Genomic DNA, 11,025 nt, shown 5'->3' on the forward strand with positions numbered 1-11,025 from the left:
TCCAATTTCCTTGATTGTTGTTGTTATGCCAATTCCCTTGATTATTAGAACTCCAATTTCCATGGTTGTTTTGTGGTCGCCATTATTGTTGGTTTGGGCTTTGGAAGTTATTTCTTTGCCCTTGAAAATTGTTCACATATTGAACTTCTTCCCTCTTGCTCATAATAAGAATCATCTTGATCAAAACCGCCATCATCTTGCACATAGTTCTCCACTCGGGTTTGCATTTGTAGACCCTTGGTCCTCTTCTTGTTCACCAAAACATTCACTCTCTCCATAGCATGAACTTGATTAGGGTCTTGAACTTGATTTAGTTGGGCCTTTGCTAGTTGAGTCATGGCAGTGGTCAATTCGGTAACGGCTTGCCCGTGGTCTTGCAATTCTTTGTGGAGGTGGATCATATTCGGATCACCTTGTGGAGTATTGGCCCGGCTTTGCCAATCCGTTGACGTCGCCGCCATCTCATCTAAGATGTCACACGCCGCCGCATAAAGCGTAGTCATAAAGTTTCCACCGGCTAGTTGATTCACTACACATTAGTTGTTTATGTTAATCCCACGATAAAAGATTTGTTACAACATGTTTTCCATCATATCATTATTGGGATATTCCTTAACCATTGTTCTATAACGCTCCCAAATTTTGTGTAGTGGTTCATTTGGCTCTTGTTTGAATGCCAATATCTCATCTCGAAGTGTAGCCATGTGCTCAGGAGAGAAAAACTTAGCAATGAACTTGGTCGCAAACTCATCCCAAGTGCGAATTGAATGGTTCGGCAAACATTCCAACCAATCTAAAGCTTTCCCCCCGTAGAGAGAAGGAAAAAAGCCTTAGCCTCAATGCATCCTCGAAAATATTAGTTTGCTTGCTCCCCTAACATGTATCCATAAATCCCTTCGAATGTTTGTAATCATTCTGGGTAGGTGCACCGGTGAAGAAGCCACATTGCTCAAGTAGAGTGAGCATCACATTAATGATTTGAAAGTTGCCGACCCTAATACGGGGAGGAACTATTGCACTAGCATAACCTTCGTTGGGCAATATCCGATTTTGAGCCGCTTGTGGTGGATGTGGTGGAGGTGGGGGTGGAACGGGTACATTGTCATGTGGTACCTGGCCTCTCTTGTAAGCTTGTTTCACTTGAGGTACCTCATCGAGTTGTTGTTCTTCGCCGTCCAAGTCCCCCAAAGGCATATTTCCAAGCTCATTGTTCGCCATGTTTGTACTTATGATTTCTTAAACAAGTTAGTAACACGGAAGGAAAAGAAGATATTCCAAAAACATACTCAAATATATAGCTAACACCGTTAAAGCTCCCCATCAATGGCGCCAAAAATTGATCCACTCCCAATCCACACTCAACAATGAGTGGAATAGGTCGTTGGAAGAATAGTACCCAACTATGAGTCGGGGTCGATTTCCTCAAGGAGCTAAGAATGGGTGTTAGAGTGTACACTTAATGCGTCTAGAAGAATAGACTAAATACACTCCCAATAAAGTTGGTGATGCAAATTACTTCTATGAACTACACTATTAATGATTAACTAGAGAGATGAAACCATAAATTGACTAATTGTGTTTGGTTGTTTTCAAATAGGTAAAAAGCCTAGGATGTAATCTTCGCCTAGGTGTTAGCCTAATGGATTAATTACGTTAACACTTGTTTTAGTGATTGAGGTATATTATAGCTCTCAACTCTCGGTCATAGAGTGATTTTGCCCAATTTGACTTTCTCAAGACCAAATGGGTATCAAACCAAATAATTGATATGAGCTCAAGTCGGGTTTTCCCTATCTATAGTTCAAACCCTTTAATTAGGCTACTCAAAAGCTTAACTAGCCCAATTTCTTGTTAGCCAAGTTTTTCTAGACTAAGTCTCTCTTTCTCAAGTACAGACCAAGTAAAAAAGGCATGAATCAATGTTTGCAACCATTAATTCTAAAATTAAAGCATGAACAAGGCTAAATAACAAATACACAATCATTAACAAGCACTAGATTAATTACCCATAATATTTACACACTAGGGTTGGGTCACAACCCTAGTAAATGTCTAGCTACTCATAGTAGAAATTGAAGAAAATTAAGAAGAAATATTAATTAAAGTCGTAATATAAAATTAAAATGATAAACTATGATGTTTTTTCCCAAAATGATCACAAATTACCCAAAATGGTAAAATACAACGGCACAGCTTAAAAACATCAAAAACTTGACTTAAAAAAGTGATTATCTATTTATAGTGGCCCAAAATTCGATGACCAAAATGCCCTTCGGGATGTTTTGCGGCCGCATAATTCCATGTGCATTCCGCTCTTTGCTTGAGTCTGCAGGTTGAGAGATTCTGCAGCTGCATAATTTGATTTGCGGTTGCACTTCGTCTTCTGCGGCCGTACAATTCCATGTACTGTCCGCACTTCAGGCAAGGCTTCAGTCTTGGTCATTTTGCACACTATCTGAACTTTCTGAATTCTTGTTAGTGCGACCATGTTCTACGGCCGCCCGAATTGTGTACGGTACGCACTTCTCTTCATTCCACCCTCGAGCTTCAATAATAGATCTGCGGCCGTAGAGAGACTTTTGCGGTCCGCGTTTTCTTCTGCAGTCGCAGACATACTTCTACGGACCGCACTTTTGGTCTGTTGTGCCCCTTCTCTCCTTGTGAGCCGGAACACTCCTTTTTGAGTTGGATTTCTTCATTAGGGTCTAAATCTCCAACATTCCTGCAATTTGCACACTTTCATTCATTTTAGGAACACAAATCAACACTTTCGGACTAAAACTAAATCAAGAAGGTACTAATAAGTGGTCAAAATCCACACTTATCAAGCTGCGCTATAGTCAACCGGGTACAACACCTATTGTGCAACTACTGATCAGTTGGATTTTACCAAGCTCCATGTCGGCGGGTACGATTATACCAAGCCTTGTGAGGGCCAGGTGCGTTTTTACCGAGCCTATTATGGTTGGGTACGATATGATGATGATGTTGCCCATCGAGGCATATGTTTTTAAAAATATATGTATGTGTGTGTATATATATATGTATGTATCATGCATTTTATGTCAGTCGCCCTCAGAGGTACTTAGATGTTACATGTTGTATCTTCTCTATCTCTCTTTATATTATTGCTCTTATTTATGCTTTCCTGGCTTACATACTCGGTACTTTATTCACACTGACGTCCCTTTTGTCAGGGGATGATGTTTTTCATGCCAAAGGTCCAGTTACACAAGTTGATGGTCTTCCTAGTAGGCTATCAGCTCAGCGGAATGTGTTGATTCACTCCACTTGCTCCGGAGTTACCTTTTTGGTCAGTGTATTTTGGTACATGTATTGATTGATATGGCGGGTCTATATCCCGATCTTAAGATATTTATGTACTCTTAGAGGCTTGTAGAAATATGTCATGTATATGGATGCTTATATGGCCTTGTCGGCCTATGTTTTGAGTGTACAAATGGTCATGTCGGACTTATAGGCCCTTGCATCACATGTATAAAATTGTATATCACGTCGGATCATCCTATGTCAAGTATTCCCTTATGTTTTACTCATATTATCTCATGATGGCCCTTCTGGACCATTTATGCATGATGTGGTTACATAGGTACGTTATATTGGTGCTCGACAAGTAAGGCCCGGGTGCCCGTTATGGCCGTTTGGTTTGGGTCGTGACAGTTTCGAAGATGGAAGATGAGGTAGATAAGACGAATGAACTTCAAACTCTTGAAAAATATGGTGAAAGTGGTGCTTCAAATGATTCCACAACCAACATTGAATCTAAATCTGGTTCGAAAAAAATAAAAGCCATGAAAGAAAGATGAGTTTCTTGGTGCTACTTCAACAAGTTCAATGATGTCGAGGGTGTTAAAAAAGCGAAATGCAAGTATTGTTCAGAAGAATATGTAGCTAACACCAAAAATAGCGGTACAAGCTATTTGCTATCGCATATGCTCAAGTGTCCGAACAATTTCCATAAAGCGGAGATAAGCCAAACAAGATTAGCTTTTCAACAGAAAGGTCAAACAAGTGATGTCTCTTATCCCTTGAAAATTTGATCAAGAGGCATATAGGAGGGCTTTAGCTCGTATGATAATTACAGATAAATAACCTTTTATATCTGTTTAAAAAGATGGATTTAAAGACTTTGTGAGAACTCTTCAACCTTCATTCATATTCCATCTCGTACTACTATGACTAGGGATTGTCTTGATATTTACCATGAAGAGACAGTTGCTTTGAAGTCAATTTTGTAAGAATCAAAACAGAGATTTGTATTACGATTGATACATGGACTTCAATCTAAAGAAATAATTATATGTGTGTTACATCATATTATATTGACAAGAATTAGAAATTACATAAAAAGGTATCGAATTTTTGTCCAATTACTAGTCACAAAGGTCAAGATTTAGCTACTGGTATTGTTAAGTGTTTACTTAAATGGGGAGCAGATATAATATTTACTTTGACAGTTGATAATGCGAGTTCTAACAATGTCATGGTTAAAGAATTGTCCAAATAGTTTACTAGATGGTACACTGACTTGATGGAAGGTAAGCACGTTCATGTGAGATGTATGGCTCCCATCATCAATTTAGTTGTTCAAGATGGGTTGAAAGAAGAGAGTGTGTCTGTGGAACTCCGCATATTTGATGTTGAAGGTTCCTACAGTTTATAAGGAAGTCTTTATAAAATATTGTGATATTGATTATGGTTTGATGTCATATAATTCTAATTGTCTTTGTGAGGATGGACAACCTACAGGACCACTATTAAGTACTGATTGGAATATTGTAAGACGCATTGTGAAGTTTCTTGAAATTTTGTATGAGCTCACCTTAAAGGTATCAGATACACTTTACATTACGTTTAATGTGCACTTTCTTGAGACATGTGTTGTTAGTTCTTCTTTGAAAGAATTGATGCAAAATGAAGATGTTGCCTTCAAAGAAATAGCAAAGAATATGAAAGAGAAAGGATCAGATAGAAGCACCACCCCAGAAATAATCCTTCTTTTCTTCTTACTTTTACTAAGTCTGACTCTAGTTTCTCATTCAACAAAAAGAAAAAAGAGTTATTGGAGGGAGCCAAAAATGATGAACAAAATAATTTTTATTTCATGTGCGTTGGATCCACGTCACAAGTTTCAATCTCTTTCGTTTGCACTTGCTGCTATATTTTGGAGAAATAATAGGTGTGGAAATACAAGATGGTGAAGACATATATAGAATCTTTGTTCAATGGTGGTTCTGGTTCATGTCCATCTTCCGATTCATGTCTATTTTCTACATCTTCATCTACTTCTTCATCATCACTCTAAAAATTCATGCTAGATTTAAAGAAGCATAAGAAGGGCGAATGAATTGACTCTAAAATAAAGTTAGATAAATATTGGGTGAAGATGTTGCAGATGACTATGAAAAGTTTAACACTATGGGTGGTGGGAGTTGAACTCATCTAGATTTTCCACTCTTGCTGAGATGTCATGTGATGTGTGGTCATTCGGATTTCTAGTGTTGTCTCAATATCAGCCTTTAGTACCGGTGGACGCATACTTGATCCATTTAGGAGTTCGCTGACTCCTAGATTGGTTCACGCTCTTATGTGTGTCCAAGATTGGCTCCAGAATGAATCAACAACTTCGGTTAAAATTGAAGAAGATTTGGATAATCTTGAACAACTTGAAGTTGGTAAGACTATCTTATTTCTTCTATTACTTGTGTTTAATATATATTTTATTTGTATGTTTATTTAGATTATTTTTACACTAATTTCTTCTATTACTATCTTATTCTACATAATATGTTAATACCGACAGAGAATCTTGCATCGTCGATGTATTATAATAAGTTGCATCTCTATATATAGTTTAGTGATTCTTATTGTAAAAGGATTCCTAGTATTACTACTGTCTTATTGCATTCTTATACTTGATATGTGCCCTATTTTATAACAAGTTGCATCTCTATATATATTTTAGTGATTCTTGTTGTATTCAGCATATTTGAGATGATTGTTTGGTATGATCTGACTAAAGAAACTAACAAAATACTTAACGAGGGGCTATGCCATTTTTCTTAAGGAGCTAAGGAAGTCAAGGTTTCTTATCAACAGTAACTTATGGCCAATGACACTTATATACTATTAAACTCTATACTTTGTCAGGATTGTACATTTAACCTATAAGAAAAAATTACCTGTTTTATATTCTCTAATTTTCTTTATAAAGAGAACAGATATAAGTATGCATTCTCACGAGTGTACAATCTAAACCTCTCTTTTATTGTTGCAGAATGAAGGGGAGTACATTAAGAAGACAAGAATTGAGTGGGATGGCTATGGAAATAGGAACTTAAAACTCTTTTGTGTAATCTTTTAATGAATTCTTGTTGATGATATCAGTTTATTAGATATCTATTTGGGATTTTAGTTTATTTTATTTTGCCATGAAAATTGTGTTTTATCTATGCAATGAAAGACATTTGTTGCCTTTTAATTTATTAGAATGATGAATGGAAGTAACCTTAAAAATTGTAATAGTCGATTAGATTAACAATAGCTAATAATGCGTACAATCCGATCCAAAAATTCGAAATATTTACCTGATCCAATCTTTAAAATAATCTGATCCGATGTTAATTCGGATTGGATTCAGATTGCATTTTATACAATCTGAAATATGTTAATTTTGATCTGACCCGACCTATGCACACCCCTAGTTCCACCATTCTGAATCCTAAGTATCTTGTTCTTTTGTTGGGATCGAAATAACTCAAGTATCATGTGAAATATAACAAAGCAAATCCTGAACGAAGATAAATGAGACAACAAAGAGAACTATATTAAAAGAGACATACTACTTTTATTTGATTTAGTCAATTAAACTATAGATAACAAAAGTAATATAAAAGAAAGAATAAAATTTATGAGAGAATAATCTCCGTCTAAATAAGATATATATAATAACTATATTGTGGATACTATTTATGTTGTCATGTGAAAAAAGATGGTGTATATTTTTTTTGAAAAGTAAAAATCAATCTTGATAAATATTTGTCCTTAATTAAAAAAAAATAGCAAATTTCAATGGACGCTAAAAAAATTAGGTGATTTCTTCTTATAAGTCTAACTTTGGTGGACAGAGTTACGGTACCTGTTGCTGGTGAGAGATAGCAGGTATCCCGTGGAAGTGGAACTAGGGCTGCTTATCAGGCGGACTGGGCGATTATTTACTCTTAACGGTTTGGCTTATCGATTATCGACTTTTAAATGCATTAATTCGCTAGCCACCCGATAAGATATCGGGCGGATTAGTATCAGTTTAGCTCTTATCGGACTATTTATCGGCCTAATTCAATCAAAATTAAATAAAATTTAGTCTCTGCATGTTTAAATAGGTGGTCAACATACTAAGAGGGACGAAGCAGAAGAGACACCATGATGGGTAAATCATCTGTCTAGAATCTTATTTATGTTTATGCACATTGGCCTTAGTCCATGTGAAAGATTTCCAATTGGCCGTTGTTAAAACAAATGTTCGTCATGCTTTGAATTCTAGGGTGCCTTAAAACCCAGGCAAAGTTGATGAAACAGTGGTGTAACTGGTCTTGTTATCTTATTTCAGACAGCAAATTCTGTCTTTTGTCATAGTAAGATGACTCCTTTTATTTGGCTTTCTTTTATTCTAATTCACTTTGATAGAGTACTGGAGGAAGAAGGCTTTTTGATTATTTAATATAAACATGGATAAAAATAAATTTTATATGTATATATATATTCTTAGCGGGTTAACGGATTATTCGCTAAGAAAATTGAATAATCCACCGCCAAACCGATAAGCCGTTAATAAAAAAATTTCAATCTGTTCCCCGTCTGTTAAACCGTTAACCCGATACCAATAAGCCATTAAGCTTCGGTTTCGGTTCGATTTTCGGTTTGGATTTTGAACACCCCTACGTGGAACTAGTCGAGGTATATGCAAACTGGCTTGGACACTATGATTATCGATTCTAACTTCTTCTTCTTCTCTTTTTTTTTTTTTTTTGTCAGAATAATTATTAAAAATACTGAAATTAACTGAAGATGATATAAGTTGAATCTTTCAGTTTGGAGAATGATAAAGAGTACTAAATTCTTTTCACAAAAAGCAATATAATTTACTCTCAATGAATGAAAATGATGATATCTCTAAAACTTGGGAAGTTATGGAAGGCTGCTAGCTTGGTTAGTTTTTTACTAATATTAACTCGTATTTTGTGATTGTTAAAGTACACTAGATAATATTGCGGACATGTTTGGCCGTAAATTTTGTCAAAATAAATTTGAGTTTTATTTGGCAAACATATGTTTGACCATAGATTTTGTTACATTTTGGCAAAATCTCAAACTGTAACAAAATCTCAAATCCCAAAACCAGCTCAATAGCTGGTTTTGGGCCAAAATATCACTACTATATATTTTTAAAAATTATCCCAAACTTTGTATTTTATAAAAGAGCCCACAATTTATTATTTTGTTACAATATTATTTCGTCTTCTCAATCATCTAATAGTATATCATGTAGTTCATTATAAAAATGATAATTTTGTACCAAATTTATTTATGTTCAGGACTATGGTTTGCGATAATATGAATGTTATTGATAATGGTATTGATGGGTATTTGTAATAGTTTTTAAAACTTATTGGTATAAGTCATGTTTCATATTTTTCCAAAATAAGTTTTAAAAACTGATGTCCAAACACATTTTCATCATCAAACCGAATTTTACCCAAATCAGATTTTCCAAACTAGCTTAGTCAAGGGGTGCTCTTTTGGCATAACTAATTATGTATCAGTTAAACAAATATAACTAAACAATAGCTGACAATTGAATTAAAACTTTTGAAACTGTGAATCAAATTAGGCTCTCTTATCTACATGTTGTTACGTACATAACAACTTTCTTAGGTCCGATTTGGGCATTTGATTAAATTTTTATTTTGTCAAATCAACACCTAAAGTTTCAAATATAATTTAACGCGATTATTATAGCCCGATAAATATTGACTTGCATCATGTATTTACATTAAAATTATACAATTAAATCTTAGTAGGTAAAAACTAAAGTGAGAAAATAGTTTGATTAACTATATTAAGCGATAAATATGTGTAACAAACTACTTATCAGCATTCATTAATTTATGGGATTTTTTCCTATCTATACCATATATGAAACCTTATTACTAAAAATGTGCATAATTTCATTATTACCCGCCATGTTTATATTTTTCCTACAAAATTTATACCATTCATTAAATACCCAATATTAAGAGCTGATTCCTTCCAAATTAGACGCCTACAAATCTGGGATAAATATTTGAATAGCTTATTCCTTCCAAATTAGGCGCCTAAAAATTTGGAACTAAATATTTTTTCATATTCACAATTCCTCCTTTTTCTGCAGGCTTCTCTTTCCTCATTTTTCACGTCCACGCCCTGCAACTTTTAATCCATACCCAGTAAGTCAACTCATGTCTCCAACATCATCCATTACCGAGATTCACCAGCAATTTGTTGCGCCTGAAGATACATTGGAATCTGATTTCGGGGAGTCTCCCATGAAGAAGAAAAAGAGAATCAAATTTTCCATTCCTCTAGCTCCAGTCAACAAATTTTCTACAAAAATCTACTAAATAAACTACAAATTGTTATGAAATACATATTATATGGATGTCCACTAATCAAATATAACTCCCACTATTCTTCTCCATTATGTAGATAACCCCCACTACTTCTCACCATTATTGTTGTAACTTCCTCACCTTCATAACCTACCCATGATCTTCCTCCATGAACTCAAATGCTTAATGGCATACTTATGGAATTCTTTTGGTATACCTCTATGTTGTACTATAAATAGAGGATGAGAACTCATTTTGTAATACACTTGAATACATGAAGAAATAAGATTTTGTCCTCTCTTTCTCTCTACATTGGGAGAGCCCCAATTGGTAGAAAAAAACCCACAACCCCTTGGGGTTATCCTGCACTGAAGGATTCTTTTTTGATTCTGGGCCGCGAGAGTTGTTGTCTATCTTCTTGTTTTATGTTATTACTTTGAGCTAAGTTTCGTAACACGTTATCAGCACGAGTCTCTATCCAATTGAGTTACTACATCTACAAAATTGTCTTATATCAGAAAAGGCATATGTCTGTTGTGCATGATATTCCTCCGGAAGAGATGAATTTTTTTTTTCCATTTAGCAATTTCAAATAATGGTATGAAATATAATAAAACGAATATCAAGGTTGAGGAGACTAGTACATCGTGAAAAGGCATATAATGCTAAGATACGTTTTCTAATTTTTTTTTAATTAATTCATTTTCTTGTTAGTTTTTCTCAAAGGTTCTTTATTTGTCGGAAAAGTTTCCAATACTAAGTATTACTTTGTAAAGTTGAAAATACTTAGATGTAAATTAATTACTACTCCATGTTTTTCTTTCTAATATTTATTGTAAGTTTAATCTAATCTCTTTCACCTAATGTCCAGGTTAGATGTTATATGAGAATCAGAAGCATATACTGATGTAGCTAAATGTTACATACTAAACCAGAGACCAAAGATGTACATAAATTAAGGAGATACACCAGCTTTTGCAAAGTGATTTGAAGAACTTTGATTCCTTTGTTACCAGTAAATAGATACTTATTGTGCAACACATATATGAGTTTACTTTTATTACTATTAAAAGTAGTATACCATGAAAGTCTCAAGGGTGAGTCTACTTTGGCATATTATGCCATTAATTAAGGATAAGACGGTGGGTTCAAGTCCCAACGCACCATGAGGGTAAGACATCGGGTTTTGAGTCCTGATGATCCATGATTGTAAAAGTTGGGTTCGAGTCCCAACTCATTATCTTTATATGGGTCAAGCATTGGGTTTGAGTTCCAATGCACCATATGGATGACATAGTGATGATTAAAGAAAAATAATGTATTTTTCATGGAAAAGCATGAATCTTGTCCCACTTGA

At 34.8% G+C, this 11,025-nt stretch overlaps 1 long non-coding RNA gene across 1 annotated transcript; it reads left to right on the plus strand.

Annotated features, from left to right (window-relative positions):
* LOC109230614 lies at nt 5,587–6,502 on the plus strand. The gene is made up of 2 exons (XR_002068688.1): nt 5,587–5,696; nt 6,299–6,502. It is a non-coding gene; the product is annotated as an uncharacterized LOC109230614 (long non-coding RNA).

The sequence above is a fragment of the Nicotiana attenuata genome, chromosome 7 (assembly GCF_001879085.1).
Source record: "Nicotiana attenuata strain UT chromosome 7, NIATTr2, whole genome shotgun sequence".
Classification (NCBI taxonomy): domain Eukaryota; kingdom Viridiplantae; phylum Streptophyta; class Magnoliopsida; order Solanales; family Solanaceae; genus Nicotiana; species Nicotiana attenuata.